The sequence below is a fragment of the Chinchilla lanigera genome, unplaced genomic scaffold (genome assembly GCF_000276665.1).
Source record: "Chinchilla lanigera isolate Chin_1 unplaced genomic scaffold, ChiLan1.0 scaffold00017, whole genome shotgun sequence".
NCBI classification, from domain to species: domain Eukaryota; kingdom Metazoa; phylum Chordata; class Mammalia; order Rodentia; family Chinchillidae; genus Chinchilla; species Chinchilla lanigera.
In genome coordinates this window covers 5,199,432-5,212,898 of record NW_004955418.1, presented here as the reverse complement: position 1 = coordinate 5,212,898, position 13,467 = coordinate 5,199,432, and positions in this window count along the sequence as shown.

Genomic DNA, 13,467 nt, shown 5'->3' with positions numbered 1-13,467 from the left:
AAAAAATTAGGAAGCAAGGCCTGGAAAAGAACTTGATGCTTTAGGCTACTTAAGTACCTTCTCACTAAAAGCCAGTGAAGTTGCAGCATCAGAAATAGCCCCAGCTTCTAGATCTCAGTGACTGTGAGGAAAAAAAAAATACAGAAACATACACAGAAGACTACAGTCTTTCAGCTCTGCTATTTACTTATGTTGGACCATCCACTTCCTTGACCAAGACTCCATTAGTCACACAAATTTTATTGCCAGACCATGTACATTACCAAAGTTTTCCTGCTAATGACTGAGTGTTAATCTATTCACCCTTTGACTGAAATTAAGTGGTGCAATGTCTTGTGGTTACAACTAAATTTAATAAAGCATTTTTTTTATCCAGGGTAATGAAGAGTGAGAACTGGCATAGGGATTGTTATATTTTAGCCTAATTTCTTTTTAACCTTCAGCAAGATCTTCATCTCCTGAGCTCCATTTTCTCACCTGTAAATGAGCACGTTAAACTAGCTGATTTAGAGAAGCTTTTGCTCTAGAACTCTAGTGTTCTGTGCTATTGCTTATGAGATGTCCAACTGAAATCAAGAAGACATGATCTGAGGTCCTGCCCTGCCATGTACCAACTCATTAATCCCCTCTCCGTGTTTGTTTCCTTCACCACTAAGATACATTGCAGTTCTAAATTCTATGATTTTATGACGTTGCTTATTGAGTCTGAAAATATCACAAACATAAGGCTTCAGAAATTACCTTTAAGGTTTTTGTACTGCACAGATTGTATCACATAAACAACCCAATTTGATCCTCAACCATGAGCATTTATTGCACAAGCATGTAGTTTGTCTGCACAACTGCATAGGGGGGAGAAGATGTATATTTTGCAAACATGACTCAGGAGTAGTGGTTTTATCTGCCCCATAGTAATTGAATTTTAAATCACCATTAATATTTAGCACTAATTACCACCATGCTGTTTTGTTTTTGTAAGGTTAAACACCGTGTCAAGTTGATAAATTCTATATTTTTAGCACTCTGGACTGCCTGCTCCCTACGAAGGTAATGCTGGAATATATCCAGATAGACACAGGTTGGTGCCTTTATACCATTGGCCCTTAGAAATTACACATCTGTTGGGGTGCTCATGTAACCTGCTTTCTGCAATAGGTTCACTTCAGGGTTTAACAAATGCATCCCCTTTATTCCCTGGGAAACAATGCTATTTTTTGTTGTAATCAACTGATTACGGCCAGGCTACCCCATGAGATGAGGGGATGCGGTGAGCAAAGTATGGCTGTCTCCAAAAGGATAGGTGCGGGATGCAGGGGATGCTGATGCCGCATTGGTGCTCCGCACTGTTACAGTTTATATCTAGATGTCCCCCCAGAACCTCATGCACTCATAGGTGGAGCTTAAGGGTGATGACTGGATCACGAGCTTGTGAAAGTCAGCAGTGGATTAGTACACTGATGAGTTCCTAGCTAGATGTGATTTGGAAAGTGAAGCTGCTTTGGAGGAAGTGGGTCCGTGGTGGCGTGGCTTGGAAAGGTCTCCCTCCCTTCCTCTCCCCTTCATCCCTTTCTGCTTCCCACCTGCCATGCCATGAACTGTCCCTCCCCTACCATGCCGCCCTGCCCTGGAACCAGCCCACCGCGGCCTGAAACCTCCACAAACTGTGAGGCGAAATAAACCTTTCTTCCTTGGAGTTGTTGGGTATTGTGTCTCAGTAATGAAAAAGTAACTAAGACACTCACTTTCCGTTCTATCTTTTTGGATTTCCTCTGGAATCCAGAAACAAGCATTGGCTGCCAAGCATGGCTTTGTTCTTTGTTCGGAAGCGGCCAAGGTCAAAGAAGGAGGAGAAGAGATAGAAGATAACGCTTGTTGTTACTGTGACTGCTGTCCAGCACCTCCTGTGCTGCTAGATACTTTGTGATTCACATGAGGCTGATGTGGTTACTTCAGACTTGACAGAACTCAGGGGCCCTGAACGCACACACAGGACTGTGGTTTCCTCTCAGTTCTACTTTCCCTGCCTCACTTCGTCCTCATACTGAGTCTCTCCGTCTGGCGGCAAGACCACCGGCAGCAGCCCCACTCTCGTGCCCCATAGCTTAGCAAAGCCAGAGATAGAAGAACCTTCCTTCTTATGTCTGTACAGCGATCCCAGGGAAGGTCAGCTCGACCTTGCTATGTCACATGTCCATGACGGAACGGCCCCTTCTGCCAGGGCTAAGCCAGTCTGCTCAGGAGTGGGGGTGTACACCCCCAAAGTGGGCGGGCCCAGTGTGGAGCAGGGGAGGAGTTTCTTCAAGAGGCCCAAAGAAGAAGACAGCAATCCTTCCCAGACAGACAAGATTACTTTATGTAATCTATCACCATGAACTACTGAGAAATAATGTTGGTTTGAGCTGTCAGTTTGAGCGCTCTCTTGCAGAAATGAATTGAGAATCCAAAAGGGAAAGTTAAGGGTAGTTTACCAAGTTTTTATGGACACGTACATTAACCTACATTTATCCGACAAGCTACAAAAATCTGCCTTTTTTCCTCCTTTGAAGACTCTTGCGAGAAGTGGCAGAGAGGTTTCTCTTGGATACACACAGTCATCTAGATTTAAAGGCATATGGTCTGCCTTGGATCACTTACAGATTGTAAGATGGCTCTGAAGGCAGACTTGCTGCTTATTTCACGCCCTGCATATTTAATTACTTCTTGATGTGACTGAAGCATTTTATCCGAAGATGTGAGCCACTGAAATTTTACCTGGGTTGAGGCATCAAACAGTTTTCAACACACCGAGGCAATCTTAGAGGGAAGTTTGTAAAGAAAGTTGGCTTAAATACCTTGCTGTAGGTCATACTTGTTTCCAGTCCATTTGATTATTGCCAGCTAAGACAACAAGCACAAACATACTTAGTTTTATAATTTTCTGGAAAATTCTAGCACTGAAAACAAAATTCTTCTACTGGAGCTAAACAATATGGACACAGGGTTGATCGTCATTCAGGTAGCTTCTGAAAGACAGGATGTTTTCCTTAGTCGCTTGTTTCTTTTGGGGGTTACACTTAACTGGTGCAAACTACTTTCTCTGCAGCACAAGCTTTGCTGGTTCCTCTCTGGCTTCCTTCCACATCTTCATGTGTGTTAAATCACCCTCCTAGCCAGCCACACTAGACAGGTGCAGTTGTGGCTGGGGAGTTTCTATCACCCGGCATTCAAGCAGCCAATCAAAGCTCTGAAGGTGGGGCTGCTTTAGTTCATGGGTTGTTCTAGCAGTTTCCAGTGAGGTGAATGTGAATGCAAGGAATAAGTAGGCTGGGGATGACGACTGAGTAAAATAATGTTAGTAAACTACCCAGTCTGGTGTCCGGCACATACCCTCCAGACGAAGTGGGTGCTGTGTTGCTATCATCAGCCCCAGGCTTTTGTCCATGCACATTCTGCGTACTGGAGCTGTGGGGCAGAGGAGGGTACCATTATTAGCCGCAGTTTGCTTCTTGACACCCACTGTGATAGAGCTGCTGCCTTTCCCTTCCCTGTTGCCTTCCATTCTGTGCTTAGCAGCTTAGAGAATGTTAAAAAGAAAAACAACCTCTAGTCTTAAAATACAGAATGGATCGTGCAAGTAATTTTACTGACCTTTTAAAATTCTTCCAAAAATTCCATGCTCTTTCTCCCTTCCAGCTACTCCCTCCGTCAGGAACACTTCTCACAATGGTAATACAGCAGCTTCTCACAATCAAGGCCTTACTTTAGATTTCTTCCTCTCCAGAAAGAGTTGTCTGATTCCTGCCAGGAAAGACATCCTATCTTCCAGGTCTGCCACGCCCATTTGTTCACCTGCCTTCTCATAGCAGTGTCCTTCCCGGAGACCCTGGCCCTGGCAGAGACAGTGAGCTCCAGCGGAGGGGTCGACTACATCCACCTCATTGATCTTCTACTGGTGATTGTTGATCATGCCTTGCCCAGAGCAGACACTCAGTAAATGTCCTTCCTTAGAAATACGTTAGTCTCTGTTCCGAAGGGGCTCAAGGATCATTTACTCTGTCATATCTATGAAGCTATCTGTGTCCTAGAGCAGCAATGCTGTTCTGGTAGAAATGTCCCATAGCTGTGCTGGCCAGCAGAGAGGCCACCAGTCACGTGCTTCTACTGAGCACTTGAAATGTGGTTAGTACAACTGAGAAATCATAATAATCTAATGTTAATTTTAATATTCACATCTAGCTCATTGGTGTCACATTGGCCAATACAGTTTAAAAGCCCAAAGTTTAAAAATTTGTTTCTAGGAGCCATTAGAATTAGGAATTTTTATCCTTTGGGGGATATGATTACCACAGAATCTAGAAGTTTCACAGAAATGCCCAAGTTTAGTTAACGTTTGGAACGGAGCTTGCAAATGACACACATACCATGTCACTTGCTTTGTTTAGTTTTGTTTTTTTTTGGTACCGGGAATTGAACTCAGGACCTTGTGCTTGCCAGGCTTGTGCTTGCCAGGCAGGCACTCAGGCCACTGAGCTATATATCCCCAGCCCTCACATGTCTTGCTGGTGATGCCAGGCATCTCTGTTTTATGCAAAGAAGCATGGTGCTCAGATAATTCATCTTCCTGACACCTTCTAGGAATTGACCTTCAGTAAAAATCACTTAACATCTTTGTATCTCAGTTTTCTCATCCAGAAAATGTAGCTGATATTAGTACCTAAAATAATTATATTCAATGAGAAAGCTCATGTGTGTGCTATCTTGTGTACATAGTGCTGAGCACATAATATGCCCTCAAAAATGCTAATTGCCATGATTAATTTTTTCACTCTTGAATGTTTCTGCAACATAGTATTTGTACATACATATGCATAAACACCAGTGTGCCTACTAAATTTGCTTCATAAGTTTTGGTCAGAGTGTGAGTGTAAAGTGCTATGAGAACGTCAACAGAGAGGAGTAGTACTCTGGTAGACTAGACCATTATTAGGGAACATAACTAATTTCATGAGGGTAAAGTACTGGAGGTGTTACTTTTTTGTTTTTTTATTTTAAAGAAAGTAGTAAATGAAAAACAAACAAACAAAAAATAGAACAATAGCAGCATACCAGTATCACAAACATAGACAAATCAAAGAGCAACAGTTTTTGATGTAGGAAGCAGAATTCCTGCTTACAGAAAGGCTCTGCTAATCTATTGCTATGCATTTGTTTCCATTTTTCTTCCATTATTCTACTTTGTTATTTTATTTCTACACTCCCATATGTGGTATCTCTCCAAGCTGCCCTCTGCCATTCTCTAGAAAAATAACAAGTTTAGGTGGCAGGGACTTGTGCCAAGCACCAAGGAGCTGAAATGGGATGAGCCAAGGACTCTATAATTCAACCTTGGAGGTTTGCTATTCAAATGCATGTGTCCTACAATGTTTTTTCATTCTTTGTTGCTCCAAAGGGCCATCAGGAGACTGTGTGAGTGAGGGTGGGAGACTGGGAGTTCGTTCCCAGAATCAGTAGCTGATTTGCAAGCCTGAGAAGTTTGCATGAAAAGCAGCAGTAAAAGTCAGTCACTGGCTCTGATATTTATAGTGAAAGGAGGAAAGGAAGAAGAGAAAGCTATGAAATGTTATTAGGAAGTCAGGAAAATAGAGCTACTCAATATAACTCATACCTTCCTACCTGGTCTTCATTTTTGTAATGTATCAAAATATGTGGAAACAAGAAACTGTCCTCTCACAGATCAGTGTTACAAGTTACCATATTCCTGTTACAAGAAATTGAACTAAGCAGAAATGTAGGTAGAAGAGACCTAAAAGCAATACGAGGTTTTCTTCTTTTTTTATTTCTTTGCTTACTTGTGTCAGAAATTGAAGAATACTGAATTTCAAATAATCTGCCTGGTTTCAGTATCAAACTGTTGCCTAGTTTGCAAGTTGAGATGAATTTTAAAAAGCAGGTTATAAAATATCTTTTGTGTACTGAGAAGACAGAGAAAAACAATACTCTCATGTTATTAAAAGAATATCTAGTGACTTGCAAATAAGAAGCAATACAATATTGTACAAACAGAAAGCATTTTATTAGTACAAATAAATAGTAATAATGTACATCACAGGTGCTTGGAAAACTGTTGGAAATGCTTAGATAACATAGAATTAGGGAGTTTTAATGAGCCCTGATAAACTGTCACTACTGTAAATCCAATATTACCTAGCCTCACTTTTGCTGGTTTTTGTAACTATGGTTTGTTATGGTCTCGGGGAGATCAGATCATGGTGCTTGGAATTCAAACTGACTCTCCAAGCTTGGCAATTGCTCACTCTCTGCCTGGAATCTGGGAAGTAGGACAAGCACCTCGGGGAGCAGAATATGCTCCAATGTACAGCACAGTGGAAGACATACCTGTGTGTGCTTCTTAGAAACAGCTTCTTGGGCCTTTGGAAAGCATAAATCTTAGCACAGAAATTACCCCTTTGGATTAGAATTGGGGCCCTTTGGGAGCTGCTATGAGAGCACTCACCCGTGGGAGGTCACCGGGCTTCTGTTGAAGTGAGTTCCGCAAAGCAGCAGCAATCAGAGAATGCTGAGCCTGGAAGAGAAGTGGATCTCCCCATGCCTTCTGCAGGTAACAAAACTGGAGTCCCAGAGGTTCACGAACTTGCTTAGACCACACAGCAGTCAGCAAAAAGGCTGATCTTACCAAGGCCCCTACGGACTCCCCTCCGGAGTGCATCGGCCCAGCATGACCCCTCAGTTCTGCGGTACCCAGGACCTAGCCCAATGGCTGGCACATGGAAGACGTAAGAAATATCTAGAAAGCCTTAATCCTTTTTAAAGAGGACTTTGGTGAGAAGTATGAAATAAATCTGATTTTTAGAGAGGCTAGCCAATTGTTAATGGGGTTACTGTGTACAAGAAGAAAAGCTACTAAATAATAGAATCAGGAAGAAAAATTCAGCAGTAGACTACAGTAAAACAATTAAATTTGTCTCCTGATAGCTGGAAAAGCTGGCAACCTGTGACTACATCTAAGGGCTAAAACATCCTTGCCTGTGATGGAAAAGAACATAGTGTGAGATTCCCTTGCTTTCTGCTGCTATTCAAACAGCAGGAGTAGGTTCAGAATGGTTCTTTTAGGGAAAACAGGGTGAAATTTTGACATCAAAAGGTCTTGAGATAACCATAGCAAGGTATGATGACCACTGAGGGAAGAGCATCCATTTTTATACTGAGTTAGAATGTAACTATTTTGAGTACTTTTATTCAGAAAATGGAAATTTCGCTTGATTTCCATTTACCCTGTTCTTAGTCTACCAACCCTGCAAAGCAGAGGATGATTGATCTTAAAATGTCAATCTCTCACCTAAAGAGAGGAAGAAAAGACTTATTTAAAGAATAAAATGTTACAGGGGCTTTCAGGGGGAAACTCCCAGGTTTGGATTTTCCCTTGACAGCCAGCCTTCTAGGTGAGTAATTCTCTCTCTCTCTACCCCTCTTGTCACAGCTCTCTCGATAGCTATGAGTACAGACATCCAAGCTGGCAAATGCTTCCATGTTTTAGATTCCTTTTTTGGCAATTTTTCTGCCTGGGCACTGGGTTTGAGTGCAGAGTTCTTGATGCAAAAAACAAGAAGTCCTCAGGACTTTGAGGAAATGATAAAATGCTACTCCTGGAGATTCTTTTCCCAATGAAAATGTATGTGTTCACGAGTCTGGTTTGTCTTGGCTTTGTAGTAAAGGAGCAGGGAGGCAAGTGAAGGCCTTGATTTTGGAGCACCCACCTCAGTGCAGTATGAAACATGAGTGGGTACAGCAATGGTGAATGGGGTCATCAGAGGGTGCCAGAATATGAGCTCTGTAATATACTTTCAGCACCTATACCTGGCCTTCCTGGCACACAGTTAATATTTGATCACTATTTGTTAAAATAATTCAGTTAAAAAATTAGGAAAACCCTCCCCACTCATTTTGGTATAGACATAAATACACACTGTTTATAATTTCTTTAGCCATTGTTATTTAAGACCCTGTGAATTTTTTTTTTTAAGTGAATCTAAATATGTCTGGAGGTGTTATCCAGATTGTCCTCCTGTTCAAGAATCTCACCCAAATTACTCTAGATAAATCAGTTTTTTTCCCAAAGACCCTTACATTGAGTATACCTGTATATAAGAGCTCAGTGTTAGCACTTTGGTTTTCTTTGCATGAGAGTAAATGATTCTTGCTCTTCAGATTTTCTGCTGTTTTTCAGTGGCAGGCTGAACCAACGGGACCTGTTGCCATTGCTTTGGACTAGCTAGAGGGCTCTCTTGTCCCCTGTGTGTATCCTCAGGGTTTTCACAGAGGAGATAAGGCAGAAAGCAGATTCCCTTTATTATTGCAGAAACCCAAAAGGAAGAACTACTGAACAGATAGGGATCTGTGGTCTGCTCCCTTACTCAGAGTCTTCAGGGGAGTCAGCGACTTTGAAGACCACTGAGTTGCCACAACTGAAAAAGTGGAAGGACAGGAAAAGACAAAGGGCATAGGTGAGACACAGCCGCAGTCAGCTTCTCTGAAACCTTTCAGGAGAATGGCCCGGAGACAGAAAATGACAAGGGAGCAAACTAAGAATGTTCCTTGGCAATCTTCTGAGGAATCAGTACCCTAGCAAGACACCCATTCCTAATTTTTGGATGATGCAAGGTTCTTCTATTTATTCCTTCAGCAAATAGAGAATCTCAGGCCAGTGTTAGCGGTTGGTTTGGTAAATAGCTGTGCTTCTTGGCAGAGTGGAGGAAGAAATTTACATAGGATTTTGGACTTTTCCAACTAACTTCTGTGGGTTACATAGTTACATGTTCATGGTTCAAACATAAGAAGGACAAAGGGAATGCTGTCAAAACAAAAACCTCTCCTCATTATTTACTAAAAGGACTGGAAGATTTTAAATAGGAGAGCTGTCTTAGCATCCAGCTGGGATATGAATGTACCAGAACTTTGTCTTAGCGAATTTACTGCCCAAGGGGAGGAATAATATATATGAAACTGAAAATGCACAGGTCTTTGTTTCCCCAAGGACCTTAGGGAAATATGCTAGTTTATTTGGAATCTGCCAAGGAAATAATTTACCTATTCAATTATATCTCACTTCATGTTTTTGAATTTTTAATAAATTTTATTGATTCTTGCTATTTTTCTATGACACACTGAGAAAAAGCAAATTGTTTTAGAATTTGCACTGTAAACACTTTCCATAAAAGTTAATTATATTGCTTTTCATTTGTATAGTTTTGGATATTTCCCCCCTTATGTCAGTGACTCATCCCAGGGAAAACAAAGTTCTCTATCTATTCTTAGTATCTATTCAGCTGTAAGTGAAGACATTTGCTTTATCTATAAACTGCTGTAGTCACGTTATTGCAGAAATGCGAATTGATCACTGCAGAACTGGTTTACTGCTGTTATTGGGAACAGAGAATTAAAACCAGCATCCAAAGCAATGCTCATAAGCAAAAAGGGCTTGGATCTGCATCTGAATCATGGTGGTGTTTTAAGGTTGAAGAGGGAGAATGAGACAGAGAGACAGGAACAGCTCCGGCATGTGGAAGTTTCTCCTTAGGAGAGCCCGGTGGCTCATTGTGCCTGTCAGGTAGGCTAATGTGCCTCTAAATTTCCTCTGACAGAAAACATATCACAGCAGCAGTACCAGGGAAACACACAACCAAACTGTAGAAGACCGAAAGCCCAGACTTTCAAGGTGATCACAATATGCCACAATAAAAGACACAAGGCACTGAAAATAAACAAAATCCAGGAAGAAATGAGATCACTTTCTAAGAAAAAAAAAAAATTTATCATTTATACTGCAAAGGAAATGCTTCTACCCCAGCTATTTTTATGTATTATTTGGCAGTCTCAGTTCAAGGTCAAAAATATCAGAGGGCAAAGGGGACATGACTCAAGATTTAGTATTTGTCAGGACAGGCTTTGTAATTGCATCAATATTAAATATGTAGAAATAATTGTAAGCACATTATCTCCACATCTCCACGCGCTGCTTTAATTTTTAATGCAATCTTTCATCCGCCTTTTCCTTAGCTGGCTGCGGGTCTGTGATTTGCATAGCTAGAATGATCCGGTGCCATCCATCTAGTAATGAAGCCACTCATTGAGCAGAAGAGGGTTCTGAAGATTAAACAAAGCTGTAGGAAGGAACACGGCAGAAATGCAATCTTACGTTTCAGGTAAATGGGAAATTTATCTTCGAACATATTTTTCCATTGTAATTTAATACGGCCACTTCACGAAAATCTTGGAAAACAGCAAGGAGGGGGAAAAGCAACATTTTCATCATCCTAATTTAACGGTGTTTTGTCTTCTATATCTACGCATATACGGTTTAACATAGATGTATGCACATATGTTTGTATGTGTGTATAATTTCACATTATGTTTTTTCTGTTATTAATAGGACTTTTATAATTATAACTTCTATGTTTGTAAAATCATAATAAAGTGAGGAGTTCATAATTTATTCACCCCGTAAGTTTCTTGTGGCTGGCAGAGTGGTGGCACCAGATGGCCCAAATATCAGCTCTGCTATTAAGCAGTGCGGATTGCAGAAAGTAAGTAGAGCCCGAGCTTCAGCTTGCTCACCTACAAACGAGGCATAATAATAGTGCTTCTTTTAGTGTTCTTGTCAGAATTAAAGGAAATAATCCACAGGAAATACTCAGCCCGGCTCTGTCATCGAGTAAATACTAAAGCTAAGTGTTACCTACAAAAATTCAAATTCATTACATTGGACTTTAAACCTTAGGGAAGAAAAGTATCTTTTAAAAAAACTGAGTTTCCTGGAACATTTCATCGCCCTTGAAATTCCAATGTGTTTCTCTAAAGATATAGCTTAGTTTGCCTGTTATTGAACTCAATATAAATGAAATCACATGCACGCGCGCGCGCACACACACACACAATCACTCAGTACTTACATACAATCTAAAGCTTGGTTTCCTTGTGAGAGAAAAAGCTTTGCTTATCCATTGTCCCTATGACCTTGGGCAAATCTTTCTGCCTCCCTAGGATCTCCCTGCAAAATGTTTGGATGTGCTAAGTGTCTTTGAAGCTTTAGAATACTAAATTGTTAAGCCTTTTCTATTTGAATATTGTGTGGCATATGAAAAAGTACAGCCAAAAAGAATGCAGAGAAAGGTGTACACTACAGCCTGCTGGAAATATGCCTCCTATTTCCAAAATCATGCCAATAATAATGATGGCAAATGAAGAGATGCAGAAAATTCCTATAACACAAACAGTTTTCCCATCTCTGATATGTACACTTTTAGATATTAATTGGCCTTAATTATCATATACATAAATCATAGCCATAAAGATTGTAGTGTCAGGAGTTTGAATAAGTGCACATATGCTACATATTATAGATTTTCCTGGCCAGAGACATTTTAAACACTTTACCCTAGTTTCCCTGTGGAAGTACTTGGATTTCTACAAATGCTGACTGTGGAAGTATGGCAGGCTGGATTACTCAATGTCTAGTTTCTTTTCATGGTAGCTTTCACGTTGCAGAGGCTAGAAGCTTAAAATATTTCCTAGAGTTCTTTGTACCTACAGCTATGGATATGAATTAGATCTGTCAATCTGATACAGTCATGTGAACTTTAGAAAAAGGAGAAGTCTCATCTTGACTACTTTTGAGTGTTTATTTCTCTTATTATAAGAGCATGGAAATATTTTTTTCTGTAGCAACATTCCATGGACTATTATCAGCTTTCTGGAACATGATGAGCAGTTGTGACAACAGTAACTCTTTGATACCTCCTTCTCTCACAGGATCATGCCCTTGAACCTATAGGGTTATGGTCTTGTGGTCTCAAAGGACTCAGCCCCAGGGATAGATCAGCTTTACACTGTTTTGGAGACCACTTTAGGAGGCTCATCTGGAGTCCATTTCTCTAATCTTGACAGAGATTTTGGAGGCAACTTCCGGCTTAGAAATACCTAGTTCTTCTTCTTCTTCATCTTTTTTTTTTTTTTTAAATTTTTTTTTTAATGCTGAACCAGAACAATCCAGTCCAAAGTGTTATTTTGGAAAATCTATTCAATGTACCACAATGTATAAAATACGATAACTATAGAATGCTAGAGGAAAGTCAAAAGGAACTTTGAAACTGGAAAGACCAAGCTATAACACTTAGCAACTATGTACATTAAAGCAAACTATGTAACCTCTTTGTTTTTAAGTTTCTTTATCTGTGAAGTAGATATTAGAATACTAATTTTGAATAATTATGAAAATTAAATGAGTCACATAAGTAAAATGCCTAGCATAGATTGGCTATTCCTTTCTTTTTGTCCCCATATTGGACTTCTTTTAGTGACTCAGATGATTAGTTAATTGCTTTATTTTTTCAAAAATTGTCTTTAAATGCTTTTAAAAAATAGCACCTTACAAGATGAAGGATTTAGTGCTGATTCGTAAAAATAAGAATGACTTTAAATACAGCACAAAAGCAGACAGATTTCTATTAACGAGCTGGAGCAACTTATTATGAGCACTACCAGTCTAACCGAACTGGTGGCTCAGGGCCCAGATAGCCATTAATTCATTCAACAAATACTTATTAAGGCCCAACATTACTAGGCATTACTTTACTCAAAAACAAAATAAAATACAGTGCTAAATCACAAAGTCCTTGACTTCAAGAACCTTGCATTCTACTGGGAGAGGTAGGCACACAATAAGTTAATACACAAGTTCAAGTAGTAAAAATTATGAAGAAAAGGCACCCCTCCTCTAGTTCTCTTTCCCTCACCTGCTCAGGTCCACCTCACCAGTTTATCTGTTACTTAACTCACCCCTCTCTTAGCCTTGTTTCATGGAAGGACAGGGACAGGGAGGTGGAGATTACGTGAGCAATGTCAAAATTCTCTTAGGTAGGTGAATAGTTTCAGGATCTGTGAAGGATCCAGCTTATGACTGTTTTGTAGATGCTTGCGGAAAATATGACACACTTGGATTGAAGACAAGGGAAGACCTCAAAGTGGTATTAGGATGGTGTTGGTGCTAGCATTCTATGTCCTCCAAAGCAACAGGGGTCCAGACAGATGCCTCATACCCACGGGTTTTGTGTCACAGCCAGAAAATACTGAACTTGGGGAAATTACCACCTGTACAGTATGTGGCAAGCAAGTCTGTTTCTTGGGAGAAAATATTATTTCGTTGCTCATGGCAAAGATAACCTTGTGATACAACCCAGGTAAAGAATAGTCAGGGCTTTGCATTCTTAGCATATCCAGAAGAATATATAAGAATTCTCAGGGTCCTTGATAGCTTGGTTTTTCCAACAGGCAGAAGGGAGAAGAGTATTAAACACTCCATCCTATATAGTTTTATGTAATTATAGTTATAAAATTTTCTCAATTTCTTAGAACTTTGCTCCTATTCTCCTGTAATCTTCCTTTTCAGATATGATTGTTTAGGCAACTGAGGAA